We start from the raw sequence: 14,536 nt of genomic DNA on the forward strand, positions 1-14,536 counted from the left end.
ACAAATCAAATTGGGCAGAGCAGCCTTGAGGACGAGTTCATTGAGTGCATCAGGGATGGATTTCTTGAGCAGTATGTAACTGATCCTACAAGGGGGCAGGCAACCTTGGACCTGGTCCTGTGTAATGAGTCAGGATTAATTAATAATGTCCTAGTTAAGGATCCCCTTGGAACGAGCGACCACAACATGGTTGAATTCCATATCCAATTGGAGGGTGAGAAGGTTGATTCTCAAACAAGCGTACTGAGCTTGAATAAAGGAGACTATGATGGTATGAGAGCGGAATTGATTAAAGTGGACTGGGAAAATAGATTAAAGGGTAAGACGGTACATGAGCTGTGGTGTTCATTCGAGGAGTTATTTTACAACTTTCAAAAAAAATATATTCCACTGAGGAAAAAAGTGTGTAAAAGAAATGACAGCCATCCGTGGCTAAGTAAAGAAATCAAGGATAGTATCCGACTAAAAACAAGGACATATAAGGTAGCCAAACTTAGTGGGAGGATAGAAGATTGGGAATTCTTCAAAAGACAGCAAAAAGTAACTAAAGGATTGATTAAGAAAGGGAAGTTAGATTATGAAAAGAAATTAGCAAAAAATATAAAAACAGATAGCAAGAGTTTCTATAGTTATATAAAAAGAAAAGGGGTGGCTAAGGCAAACATAGGTCCCTTAGAGGATGAGACCGGGAAATTAATGGTGGGAAACATGGAGATGGCAAAAATGCTGAACAAATATTTTGTTTCAGTCTTTACAGTAGAGGACACTAAGAATATCCCAACACTGGACAAACAGGGGACTCTCGGGGGGGAGGAGCTAAATACGATTAAAATCACTCAAGAGATGGTACTCAGTAAATTAATGGGACTCAAGGCAGATAAATCCCCTGGACCTGATGGCTTCCATCCTAGGGTCTTGAGGGAAGTGGCAGTAGGGATTGTGGATGCTTTGGTGATAGTTTTCCAAAATTCCCTGGACTCAGGAGAGGTCCCGGCAGATTGGAAAACTGCTAATGTAACACCGTTATTTAAAAAGGGTAGTAGGCAGAAGGCTGGAAATTATAGGCCAGTTAGCTTAACATCTGTGGTGGGTAAAATTTTGGAGTCTATTATTAAGGAGACAGTAACGGAACATTTAGATAAGCATAATTTAATAGGACAAAGTCAGCATGGCTTTATGAAGGGGAAGTCATGTCTGACAAATTTGCTTGAGTTCTTCGAGGATATAACGTACAGGGTGGATAAAGGGGAACCAGTGGACGTAGTGTATTTAGACTTCCAGAAGGCATTCGACAAGGTGCCACATAAAAGATTATTACTTAAGATAAAAAATCACGGGATTGGGGGTAATATTCTGGCATGGGTGGAGGATTGGTTATCGAACAGGAAGCAGAGAGTTGGGATAAATGGTTCATTTTCGGACTGGCAACCAGTAACCAGTGGTGTTCCACAGGGGTCGGTGCTGGGTCCCCAACTCTTTACAATCTATATTAACGATTTGGAGGAGGGGACCGAGTGCAACATATCAAAATTTGCAGATGATACAAAGATGGGAGGGAAAGTAGAGAGTGAGGAGGACATAAAAAACCTGCAAGGGGATATAGACAGGCTGGGTGAGTGGGCGGAGATTTGGCAGATGCAATATAATATTGGAAAATGTGAGGTTATGCACTTTGGCAGGAAAAATCAGAGAGCAAGTTATTTTCTTAATGGCGAGAGACTGGAAAGTACTGCAGTACAAAGGGATCTGGGGGTCCTAGTGCAAGAAAATCAAAAAGTTGGTATGCAGGTGCAGCAGGTGATCAAGAAAGCCAACGGAATGTTGGCTTTTATTGCTAGGGGGATAGAATATAAAAACAAGGAGGTATTGCTGCAGTTATATAAGGTATTGGTGAGACCGCACCTGGAATACTGCATACAGTTTTGGTCTCCATACTTAAGAAAAGACATACTTGCTCTCGAGGCAGTACAAAGAAGGTTCACTCGGTTAATCCCGGGGATGAGGGGGCGGACATATGAGGAGAGGTTGAGTAGATTGGGACTCTACTCATTGGAGTTCAGAAGAATGAGAGGCGATCTTATTGAAACATATAAGATTGTGAAGGGTCTTGATCGGGTGGATGCAGTAAGGATGTTCCCAAGGATGGGTGAAACTAGAACTAGGGGGCATAATCTTAGAATAAGGGGCTGCTCTTTCAAAACTGAGATGAGGAGAAACTTCTTCACTCAGAGGGTGGTAGGTCTGTGGAATTTGCTGCCCCAGGAAGCTGTGGAAGCTACATCATTAGATAAATTTAAAACAGAAATAGACAGTTTCCTAGAAGTAAAGGGAATTAGGGGTTATGGGGAGCGGGCAGGAAATTGGACATGAAGCTGAGTTCGGATCGGTCAATGCCCTGTGGGTGGCGGAGAGGTCCCAGGGGCTATGTGGCCGGGTCCTGCTCCGATTTCTTGTGTTCTTTAGATTTGTGGTTGGGATCAGATCAGCCATGATCTTATTGAATGGCGGAGCAGGCTCGAGGGGCCGATTGGCCTACTCCTGCTCCAATTTCTTATGTTCTTATGTTCTTATGTTCTTATCACATCAGTGTCTATTTAAACCACGTTTAAATTCATTCTTACGACTTGTGTAATCGATTTGGAGTTGCATCTGCAGAATAATGTTTACTAAATGTCCCCCGACTACCATTTGTTGTGTTGACATACTGTGTGTAGCTTGTACCAAGTAAGATCCTTTACTGTAGTGGAATAGAAGATGGCACTGTATAGAATACTTGCAACGCACCCACTGGAGACATAAACCATATTGAATGATTTTCATACTGAGTTCTAGTTTAATAGTTCTTCAGTTCTACTATGGCAAATAAGGAATTCCTCTGTTCTAAAAAAATTAAGGGGTGGAAGGAATTAATTCCTGATATATCTTCCTTTCTCCAGTTATCTCTGCTTTTTCTTGTATAGTGATGGGAGGTGAATTTCTGCAGGATATCTCCCACTTGTCAGCCATAATTTCTGCAGTGGAAACCTTGGAAAAACATGGAATTTCACCCCCACAGTGTCAGCACATTCTGATATAATCATGCACCAAACAATATTATGGATGTGCTCTGTATATCGTAATGGCTAATTAAGAACCAAGTGAACTAAATGTATTGCAACAACCACATTGTACCATGTATATCATTATATTTCAAATTTGTACATGTACATGACCAGCAATTTGGCATGAACAGTTATTTAAAAATAATCTAGTGCAATGATAAAATTGCAGAGATATTCCCTGTTATAGTTTACTTTCTAAAGGAGACACTAATCTAGGAACACAAGCATAGCTGAAGACTGCTTAGTACAGTTCAGCTCAGCTCACTTCACAGACAGATGGTACAAATGCTCCGAATCAGGTCCCAAGCAGTTCTTGTTTATGAACAGATCATTTTTTTAAAAAAGCTTGGCTTGAACACAAGATGAGATTAACTCTCACTTCCCAGTGTACAACTTATAATTCCTATGACTAACATATGTGTCTGTTCACTGATCTAACCATGATAGGTAGAAAGCTTCTCAAACCAGCATATTTGTTTTATATTACTTACTGAGAAATACTGTACAATTTGTTCACTGCTGGAGAGTTTTTTCTGTTACACATACAAAATGGCTTATTATTGCTTTGGTTTCCTCAATGGTACTATTGGTTCTGAATTCTGTGGGGTATAGTTTAAAATGTTTACTTGTTAAAATTATTATATTTATATAGTTGTTGAGTGTACTGTGTGAAGAGGGTAGGATTTGAATGGATTTGTAAAGGTTGCCTACCTATATGTATGTATGGGTTAGGTTCCTATTATTATATTCCATACAAATCCTTCTGTACCCTTTGATTAAACACCTGCACTGAACAGAACACTAAATGGATGAATAATGCACTGGTTCAATAAACTTAGGATGTTTGACTGAGGGGCCTAGATAGAGCGGATAGGAAGGACCTTTTTCCCTCAGCAGAAGGGTCAGTGATCAGGGGGCATAGATTTAAAGTATTTGGTATAAGGATTAGAGGGTAGCTGAGGAGAAATGTTTTCACCCAGAGGGTGAGGGTGGGAAAGTAAGCTGTGAGGAGGACACAAAGAGTCTGCAAAAGGGGTATAGACAGGTTAAGTGAATGGGCAAGAAGGTGGCAGATGGAATATAATTTGGGGGAATGTGATGTTATTCACTTTTGTAGGAAGAATGGAAAAACAGAATATTTTTTAAATAGTGAGAAACTATCAAATGTTGGTGTCCAGAGAGACTTGGATGTCCTTGTACAAGAACACAAAAAGTTAACACGCAGGTACAGCAGGCAATTAGGAAAGCAAATGCCGTAGTGGCCTTTATTGCAAGGAGGTTGGAGTACAAGTGTAAGGAAGTCTTACTACAATTGTACAGGGCTTTGGTGAGACCTCACCTGGAGCACTGCGTACAGTTTTGGTCTCCTTATCTAAGGAAGGATATACTTGCCTTAGAGGCGGTGCAACGAAGGTTCACTAGATTAATTCCGATGAGGAGAGGTTGAGTAGAATGGGCCTATACTCTCTGGAGTTTAGAAGAATGAGAGGTGATCTCATTGAAACATATAAAATTCCGAGGGGCTTGACAGGGTGGATGCTGAAAGGTTGTTTCCCCTGGCTGGAGCATCTAGAGCTAGAGGGCATAGTCGCAAGATAAGGGGTCGGCCATTTAAGACTAAGATGTGGAGGAATTTCTTCACTCAGAGGGTTGTGAGTCTTTGGAATTCTCTACCCCAGAGGGCTGTGGATGCTCAGTTGTTGAGTATATTCAAGGCTAACTCAATTGCTAAATTTAAATCTGAGATAGATAGCTTTTTTGGCAACCAAAGATATTAAGGGATATGGGCTGGATCACAGATCAGCCATGATCTTATCAAATGGCGGAGCAGGCACGAGGGGCTGAATAGCCTACTCCTGTTCCGAAGTTCCTAAATACCTGCTGTCCGGAAAAATGGGAGCATTGGTTATGATCTGAAGTTATTGAAATGAATGTCCGGAAGGTTGTAAAGTGCCTAATCAAAAGATGGGGTTCTGTTCCTCGAGCTTCTGTTGAGCTTCACCGAAACAGTTTAGGAGGCCGAGGACAGAGAGGTTAGAGTGGGAGTGGGATGGAGAATTAAAATGGCAAGTGACCGGAAGTTCAGGGTTACGCTTGCAGACTGAACGGAGGTGTTCAGCAAAGCGATTACCAATCTGCCTTTGGTCTCCCCATCGTAGAGGAGACCGCATCTTGAGCAGTGAATACAGTATACTAAATTCAAAATAGTATAAGTAAATCGCTGTTTCACCTGGAAAGAGTGTGAGGGGCCCTGGATGGTGGGAAGGGAGGAGGTGAAAGGGCAGGTGTTGCATCTCTTGCGCTTGCACGGGAAGATGCCGTGAGGAGAGCAGGTGTTGAAGGTGATAAAAGAGTGGACCAGGGTGTTGCGGAAGGAACGGTCTCTTCGGAATGCTGAATAAGGAGAGGAGAGGAAGATGTGTTTGGTGGTGGCATCCCGCTGGAGATGGCGGAGGATGATCAGTTGAATGTGGAGGCTGGTGGAGTGGAAGGTGAAGTCAAGGGAGACCCTACTGTTCTGGGAGGGTGGGGAAGGGGTGAAGGTAGAAGTGCGGAACATGGGACGGACACGGTCGAGGGCGCTGTCAACCACAGTGGAGGTGAATCCTTGGTTGAGGAAAAAGAAAGACATATTGGAAGCACTGGTACGGAAGGTGGCATCATTGGAACAGAAGCGACGGAGACGGAGAAACTGGAAAAATGGCACTGAGTCCTTACAGGAAGTGGGGTGAGAGGAAGTGTAATCAAGGTAGCTGTGGGAGAGCTTATAGTAGATATTGGTTGACAGCCTATCCCCAGAAATGGAGATAGAGAAGTTGAGGAAGGGAAGAGTTTTGGTTTCTTTACCGAAGGAACGATATACTTGCCTTAGAGGCGGTGCAACGAAGGTTCACTAGATTAATTCCTGGGATGAGAGGGTTGTCCTATGAGGAGAGGTTGAGTAGAATGGGCCTTGAGTTTAGAGGAATGAGAGGTGATCTCATTGAAACATATAAGATTCTGAGAGGGCCTTGACAAGGTGGATGCTGAGAGGTTTTTTTCCCCTTGCTCGAGAGTCTAGAACTAGAGGGCATAGTCGCAGGATAAGAGGTTGGCCATTTAAGACTGAGATAAGGAGGAATTTCTTCACTCAGAATCTTTGGAATTCTCTACCCAGAGGGCTGCAGATGCTGAATCGTTGAGTATATTCAAGGCTGAAATAGATAGGTTTTTGGGCTCTAGGGGAATCAAGGTATATGGGGATCAGGTGGGAAAGTCGAGTTGAGGTTGAAGATCAGCCATGATCTGATTTAACGGCAGAGCAGGTTCGAGGGGCCATATAGTCTACTTCTGCTCCTATTTCTTATGTTCTAAGAGTCAGGGATAGATCATGTGAAGGCGAGGGAGGGGTGGAAATTGGAAGAGGTTGGAGACGGTATGGGGAAGATCTCCAGAGGAGATGAGGTCAGTGATGGTCTGGGAAATAATGGCTTGAAGTTCGCCAGAGGGTCATTGTTCAGGGGGAGGTAGGAAGAAGTGACTTGTCGTTCAGCCTCCGCAAGGTAGAGGTCTGATCGCCAAACAACAACAGCGCCGCCCTTGTTAGCAGGTTTAATGACAATGTCAAGGTTGGACCTTCGAGGATGGAGTGCTGCAAGTTCAGAGGGATGTAGGTTAGTGTGAGTGAGGAGAGTAGAGAAATTGAGACGGCCGACGTCATGCCGGCAGCTCCCGATGAAAAGATCAAAAGAGGGTAAGAGGCCAGAAGGAGGGGCCCAAGTGGAACAAGAATTCTGAAGACGGGAGAAAGGGTCCGCTGTGCAGAGGGGGAAAGACTCCTGGCCAAAGAAGTGGGCGCGCAGGCGATGGTGACGGGAGAAGAGCTCAGCATCATGTCGAGCTCAAAATTCATTGAGATGGGCGTAAGGGGATGGAGCTGAGGCCTTTGCTGAGGACTGATTGTTCGGGGTCAGAAAAGGGAAGGTCAGAGGGGTTAGTGAAAACACGACAAAGGGTGAGATTGAAAGATAAACTTTAACCCAGAGACTTTTGATCAGCAACATGCCAGAACCCTGTGAATCATCAGTCTGTGGGGTGGCTTCTTGAATCCAATCCTGATTATAAGAGCAAGTCAACAAAAAGAAACATGCATTTATATTGCACATTATCATGTCCTTCAGACACAACACAAAGCACTTCACATACAATGAATTACTTTTAAGTGAAGTCTCTGTTTTGCACAGACAAACGTGGCAGTGATTTTTCACACAGCAAGATTCCAATCATCAGCCATGAGATGAATGACCAGTTAATCATTTTTAGTTGTGGTTTTGAGGGAGCAAAGTTGGTGAGGACAAGCGTGGGGGTTTTAGTTGGTTAAAATCCCACACATATACTTGGGGTTCTTAAGTTATCCAGGCTTAGGTAAGCAGGCTGTGTCCTTACAGTGAGAGAGCGTGCAACTCATATTAGACAAAGGGAACCTTCATTTTTGTGAATTTTTAAGTGCTTTGGTTTAGGATAACGGTGAATTTCCATACATGTAGACACCTAATTGATTAAGAAAAAAAGAGGATGTCTCTCCAAACTAGGCTCTGGCCAGATCTTGTTTGATGAGTTTAATACCAGTGTCACTTCCCTCTTAAGATTGACATCCTTGCCCCATTTAGACCTTAGGGGGATATAATGAAGGGCATAACTTCCAAATGTGAGAACCATCCTTCCCTGTGGGAAAGTACCTGGCCTCTACTTGACACCTCCATAAGGCCAAGAACTTTGCATCCAGAGCTGCAAATTCTACCATTCTGTAGTACTGTGCACTGCATCCGCTCCACCATGCTGACATTATAGCTTACATTTAAAAAGAGTATTATTAAGGTTTCCTTGACGGCCCAGTGGATAAAAATTCTGCCCGATATAGTACTAAACCATATAGATCTGGAACCCAAAGTTCAATGTTCAATTTGCCGTCTGCTGAGTTAGCTGGTATCACTAAGTTGAGGTGTTATAATAAGCTACAGCATCCCTGGACGAGGAAGGAGGGGGAAAAGCATCCAGGGTTCCTGTTGTTGATTACTATCCAGTGACAACTGCTGGATGAGGATGTTCTTCATCATTAGCTATGATGAGGGACTCGCTAAACCTGGATTATATTTCCTGGAGAGGAGGATATTAAGGGGTGAACTAATGTGAAAAAATGAAAGGACTTAACAGGTTAGATAGGGAATGACACTTCCCCCTAATAGATAAATCCATAATCTTAAAATTCAAACTCAACCAGTTCATAAAAGAGAAATTTCTTTACAGAGAGAACTGTTAAAACATGGAATGGTTTGCCACAGGAAGTAGTTGAGCCAGAAATCATTGCATCTTTCCAGGGAAAAATGGATAAACATTTGAAGCAGAGGAAGATACAAGGCTACAGGGAACGAGCAAAGCAGCAGGATTTTTTGGATTGCTCGAGCAAAGAGTCGGCACAGACACAATGAGCTGAATGGCCACCTTCTGTTCTGCACAGTTCTATGGTATTTCTACGGAATTACTTTTGAATCGCAGTCACTATTGTTATGTTGGTAAACATGATGGCCAATTTGCATACAGCAAGTCCCACAACAAACAAATGAATGAATGGCCAGTTTGGTTAAGGGAGCAATGGACACTGGAAGAACTCCTTACTCTTCTTCAAGTAGTATAAATGGATCTTTTACATTTACTTGAACCAATGGAACAGGCAGCCAGGGCTTCAATTTAAAATCTTACCCGAAAGGTGGTGCCACGGCCAGTGCAGGATTTTCTCAATACTTCACTGAAGTATCAGCCTGAAGTGGAGTGGGGTTTGAACCCAGGACCCTCTGACTCAAGCAAAAGTACTACAAAGTGAGCTAAACTAATATCCAGAGACAAGGACGTGGTGACACAGAGATGCTGGAGGCTGGAGGTCAGACAGCAAGCTTTTTCTTGTACCCTGTCCAGAAGTGCAAGAGATATTTTCAGAAGGCTTTTGATAAGGTGCCAAGCAAGAGGAGTGTATTCCATCACACTCCTGACTTGTGCCTTGTAGATGGGGCAAAGTCTTTGGGGAGTCAGGAGGTGAGTCACTCGCCGCAGAATACCCAGCCTCTGACCTGCTCTTGTCGCCACAGTATTTATGTGGCTGGTCCAGTTAAGTTTCTGGTCAATGGTGACCCCCAGGATGTCGATGGTGGGGGATTCAGCAATGGTAATGCCGTTGAATGTCAAGGGGAGGTGGTTAGTCTCTCTCTTGTTGGAGATGGTCATTCCCTGGCACTTGTCTGGCGCGAATGTTACTTGCCACTTATCAGCTCAAGCCTGGATGTTGTCCAGGTCTTGCTGCATGTGGGCTCGGACTGCTTCATTATTTGAGGGGTTGCGAATGGAACTGAACACTGTGCAATCATCAGCAAACATCCCCATTTCTGACCTTATAATGGAGGGAAGGTCATTGATGAAGCAGCTGAAGATGATTGGGCCTAGGACACTGCCCTGAGGAACTCATGCAGCAATGTCCTGGGGCTGAGATGATTGGCCTCCAACAACCACTACCATCTTCCTTTGTGCTAAGTTTAACTCCAGCCACTGGAGAGTTTTCCCCCTGATTCCCATTGACTTCAATTTTACTAGGGCTCCTTGGTGCCACACTCGGTCAAATGCTGCCTTGATGTCAAGGGCAGTCATTAAATGGTGATAGATTGGGAAATGTTGATATACAAAGGGACCTGGGTGTCCTTGTACACCAGTCACTGAAAGCAAACATGCAGGTGCAGCAAGCAGTTCGGGAGGCAAATGGTAAGAGGATTTGAGTACAGGAGCGAGGATGTCTTACTGCAGTTATACAGGGCCTTGGTGAGACCGCACCTGGAGTATTGTGTGCAGTTTTGCTCTTCTTACCTAAAAAAGTATATACTTGCCATAGAGGGAACGCAGCGAAGGTTCACCAGACTGATTCCTGGGATGGCAGGAATGTCGTTTGAGGAGAGATTGGTTCGACTGGGCCTGTATTCATGAGAGTTTAGAATAATGAGAGGGGATCTCATTGCAACATATAAAATTCTGTCAGGGCTAGACAGACTGGATGCAGGGAGGATGTTTCCCCTGGCTGGGGGGTCCAGAACGAGGGGTCACAGTCTCAGGATACAGGGGTAGGACATTTAGGGCTGAGATGAGGAGAAATTTCTTCACTCAGAGTGTGGTGAACCTGTGGAATTCTCTACCACAGAAGACTGTGGAGGCCAAGTCACTGAATATATTTAAGAAGGAGATAGATAGATTTCCAGACACAGAAGGCATCAAAGGGTATGGGGAGAGAGTGGGAATATGGTATTGAGATAGAGGATCAGCCATGATCATAATGAATGGCGGAGCAGGCTCGAAGGGCCGAGTAGCCTACTCCTGCGCCTATTTTCTGTTTCTATGTTCAACAAGCTTCCAAGGTATGTGACTGTCACATCTCTGCATGTTTTGACAATTTTTCCACAGAAAGGATTTGGAAAATAATTACTTCTCACGTTTCTTTTAAAGCAAAGTATATTCTCACAAGTTTTTTTTAGAAAGGCACCAAGACAAAAGGTGAGTAATATGCGAAAGGAAGTTGGTTTCCCCAAAGACTAATGAATTAGTAACTTGTTAGCTTGTAAACACCTCACACCCATTGAGTTGGATGAAGGTCTTTGATCCTTTACTGGCTGTGAACAGTGAGAGATAGAACACAGAGAGACAGACACTGGCAGTCAGTCAGGTCCAGTAAAGGCTGGATTTTAAAAAGAAAGCTGTGAGGGTTTTACCATAGAATCATAGAATAGTTACGGCACAGAAGGAGGCCATTCGGCCCAACGAGCCTACGCCAGCTCGCTGCAAGAGCAACCCAGCTAATCCCACTCTCCTGCTCTTTCCCCATAGTCCTGCAAATTTTTCTTCTTCATGTACCTATCTAATTCCTTCTTGAAGGTCACAATTCACCCTGCTTCCACTGCCCTTCAGGCAGTTCATTCCAGATCCTAACCACTCGCCGCGTAAAAAAGTTTTTCCTCATGTTGTCTTTGGTTCATTTGCCAATCACCTGAAACCTGTGTCCTCTGGTTCTTGACCCTTCTGCCAGTGGGAACAGTTTCTCTTTATTTACTTTGTCTAGGCCCTTCATAATTTTGAACACCTCCATCAAATCTCCTCTGCAGGGAGAACAATCCCAGCTTTTCCAGACTATCCACATAACTGAGGTCCCTCATCCCTGGAATCATTTTAGTAAATCTTTTCTGCACCCTCTCCAAGGCCTTCACATCCTTCCTAAGGTAGGGTGCCCAGAATTGAACACAATAATCCAATTGTGGCAGAATCAGTATTTTATTACGGTTCAACATAACATCCTTGCTTTTGCACTCAATGCCTCTGTTTATAAAGTCCAGGATCCTGCATACTTTCTTAATGAAAAGTCATAATAAGAATAAAACCAGACGGACTACCCGGCATCGGACCACGAGGCACCAGACACGACAACGGCAAACCAAGCCCAGTCCTCCTCACTAACATCTGGGGACTTGTGCCAAAATTGGGAGAGCTGTCCCACAGACTAATCAAGCAACAGCCTGACATAGCCATACTCACAGAATCATACCTTTCAGCCAACATCCCAGACTCTTCCATCATCATCCCTGGGTATGTCCTGTCCCACCAGCAGGACAGACCCACCAGAGGTGGCGGTACAGTGATACACAGTCAGGAGGGAGTGGCCCTGGGAGTCCTCAACATTGACTCTGGACCCCATGAAATCTCATGGCATCAGGTCAAACATGGGCAAGGAAACCTCCTTCTGATTACCACCTACCGTCCTCCCTCAGCTGATGAATCAGTCCTCCTCCACGTTGAGCACCACTTGGAGGAAGCACTGAGGGTAGCAAGGGCACAAAATGTACTCTGGGTGGGGGACTTCAATATCCACCACCAAGAGTGGCTCGGTAGCACCACTACTGACCGAGCTGGCCAAGTCCTGAAGGGCATAGCTGCCAGACTGGACCAGCGGCAGGTGGCGAGCGAACCAACACGAGGGAAAAACTTACTTGACCTCGTCCTCACCAATCTACCTGTCGCAAATGCATCTGTCCATGACAGTATTGGTAGGAGTGACCACCGCACAGTCCTCATGGAGACGAAGTCCCGTCTTCGCACTGAGGACACCATCCAACGTGTTGTGTGGCGTTACCACCGTGCTAAATGGGATAGATTCAGAACAGATCCAGCAGCTCAAAACTGGGCATCCATGAGGCACTGTAGGCCATCAGCAGCAGCAGAATTGTACTCCAGCACAATCTGTAAACTCATGGCCCGGCATATTCCTCACTCTACCATTACCAACAAGCCAGGGGATCAACCCTGGTTCAATGAGGAGTGTAGAAGAGCATGCCAGGAGCAGCACCAGGCGTACCTAAAAATGAGGTGCCAACCTGATGAAGTTACAACTCAGGACTACGTGCATGCTAAACAGCGGAAGCAACATGCTATAGACAGAGCTAAGCGATTCCACAACCAACGGATCAGATCAAAGCTCTGCAGTCCTGCCACATCCAGTCGTGAATGGTGGTGGACAATTAAACAACTAACGGGAGGAGGAGGCTCTGCAAACATCCCCATCCTCAATGATGGCGGAGTCCAGCACATGAGTGCAAAAGACAAGGCTGAAGCGTTTGCAACCATCTTCAGCCAGAAGTGCCGAGTGTATGACCCATTTCGGCCTCCTCCCGATATCCCCACCATCATAGAAGCCAGTCTTCAGCCAATTCGATTCACTCCACGTGATATCAAGAATGGCTGAGTGCACTGGATACAGCAAAGGCTATGGGCCCGACAACATCCCAGCTGTAGTACTGAAGACTTGTGCTCCAGAACTAGCTGCGCCTCCAGCCAAGCTGTTCCAGTACAGCTACAACACTGGCATCTACCCGACAATGTGGAAAATTGCCCAGGTATGTCCTGTCCACAAAAAGCAGGACAAATCCAATCCGGCCAATTACCGCCCCATCAGTCTACTCTCAATCATCAGCAAAGTGATGGAAGGTGTCGTCGACAGTGCTATCAAGCGGCACTTACTCACCAATAACCTGCTCACCGATGCTCAGTTTGGGTTCCACCAGGACCACTCGGCTCCAGACCTCATTACAGCCTTGGTCCAAACATGGACAAAAGAGCTGAATTCCAGAGGTGAAGTGAGAGTGACTGCCCTTGACATCAAGGCAGCATTTGACCGAGTGTGGCACCAAGCAGCCAGAGTGAAATTGAAGTCAATGGGAATCAGGGGGAAAACTCTCCAGTGGCAGGAGTCATACCTAGCACAAAGGAAGATGGTAGTGGTTGTTGGAGGCCAATCATCTCAGCCCCAGGACATTGCTGCAGGAGTTCCTCAGGGTAGTGTCCTTGGCCCAACCATCTTCAGCTGCTTCATCAATGACCTTCCCTCCATCATACGGTCAGAAATGGGGATGTTCGCTGATGATTGCACAGTGTTCAGTTCCATTCGCAACCCCTCAAATAATGAAGCAGTCCGAGCCCACATGCAGCACGACCTGGACAACATCCAGGCATGGGCTCATAAGTGGCAAGTAACATTCGCGCCAGATAAATGCCAGGCAATGACCATCTCCAACAAGAGAGAATCTAACCACCTCCCCTGGACATTCAACGGCATTACCATTGCTGAATCCCCCACCATCAACATCCTGGGAGTCACCATTGACCAGAAACTGAACTGGACCAGCCATATAAATACTGTGGCTACAAGAGCAGGTCAGAGGCTGGATATTCTGTGGCAAATGATTCACCTCCTGACTCCCCAAAGCCTTTCCACCATCCACAAGGCACAAGTCAGGAGTGTGATGGAATACTCTCCACTTGCTTGGATGAGTACAGCTCCAACAGCACTCAAGGAGCTCGACACCATCCAAGATAAAGCAGCCCGCTTGATCGGCACCCCATCCACCATCCTAAACATTCACTCCCTTCACCACCGGCGCACAGTGGCTGCAGTGTGTACCATCCACAGGATGCACTGCAGCAACTCGCCAAGGCTTCTTCGATAGCACCTCCCAAACCCGCGACCTCTACCACCTAGAAGGACAAGAGCAGCAGGCATATGGGAACAACCCCAACTGCACGTTCCCCTCCAAGTCACACGCCATCCCGACTTGGAAATATATTGCCGTTCCTTCATCGTTGCTGGGTCAAAATCCTAGAACTCCCTTCCTAACAGCACTGTGGGAGAATCGTCACCACACGGACTGCAGCGGTTCAAGAAAGTGGCTCACCACCACCTTCTCAAGGGCAATTAGGGATGGGAAATAAATGCCGGCCTCGCCAGCGACGCCCACAACCCATGAACAAATAAAAAAAAATACTTTCTCAACCTGTCCTGCCACCTTCAATGACCTGTGCATAGAAACCCCCAGGTCTCT

The sequence above is a fragment of the Heptranchias perlo genome, chromosome 5 (assembly GCF_035084215.1).
Source record: "Heptranchias perlo isolate sHepPer1 chromosome 5, sHepPer1.hap1, whole genome shotgun sequence".
Taxonomy (NCBI): domain Eukaryota; kingdom Metazoa; phylum Chordata; class Chondrichthyes; order Hexanchiformes; family Hexanchidae; genus Heptranchias; species Heptranchias perlo.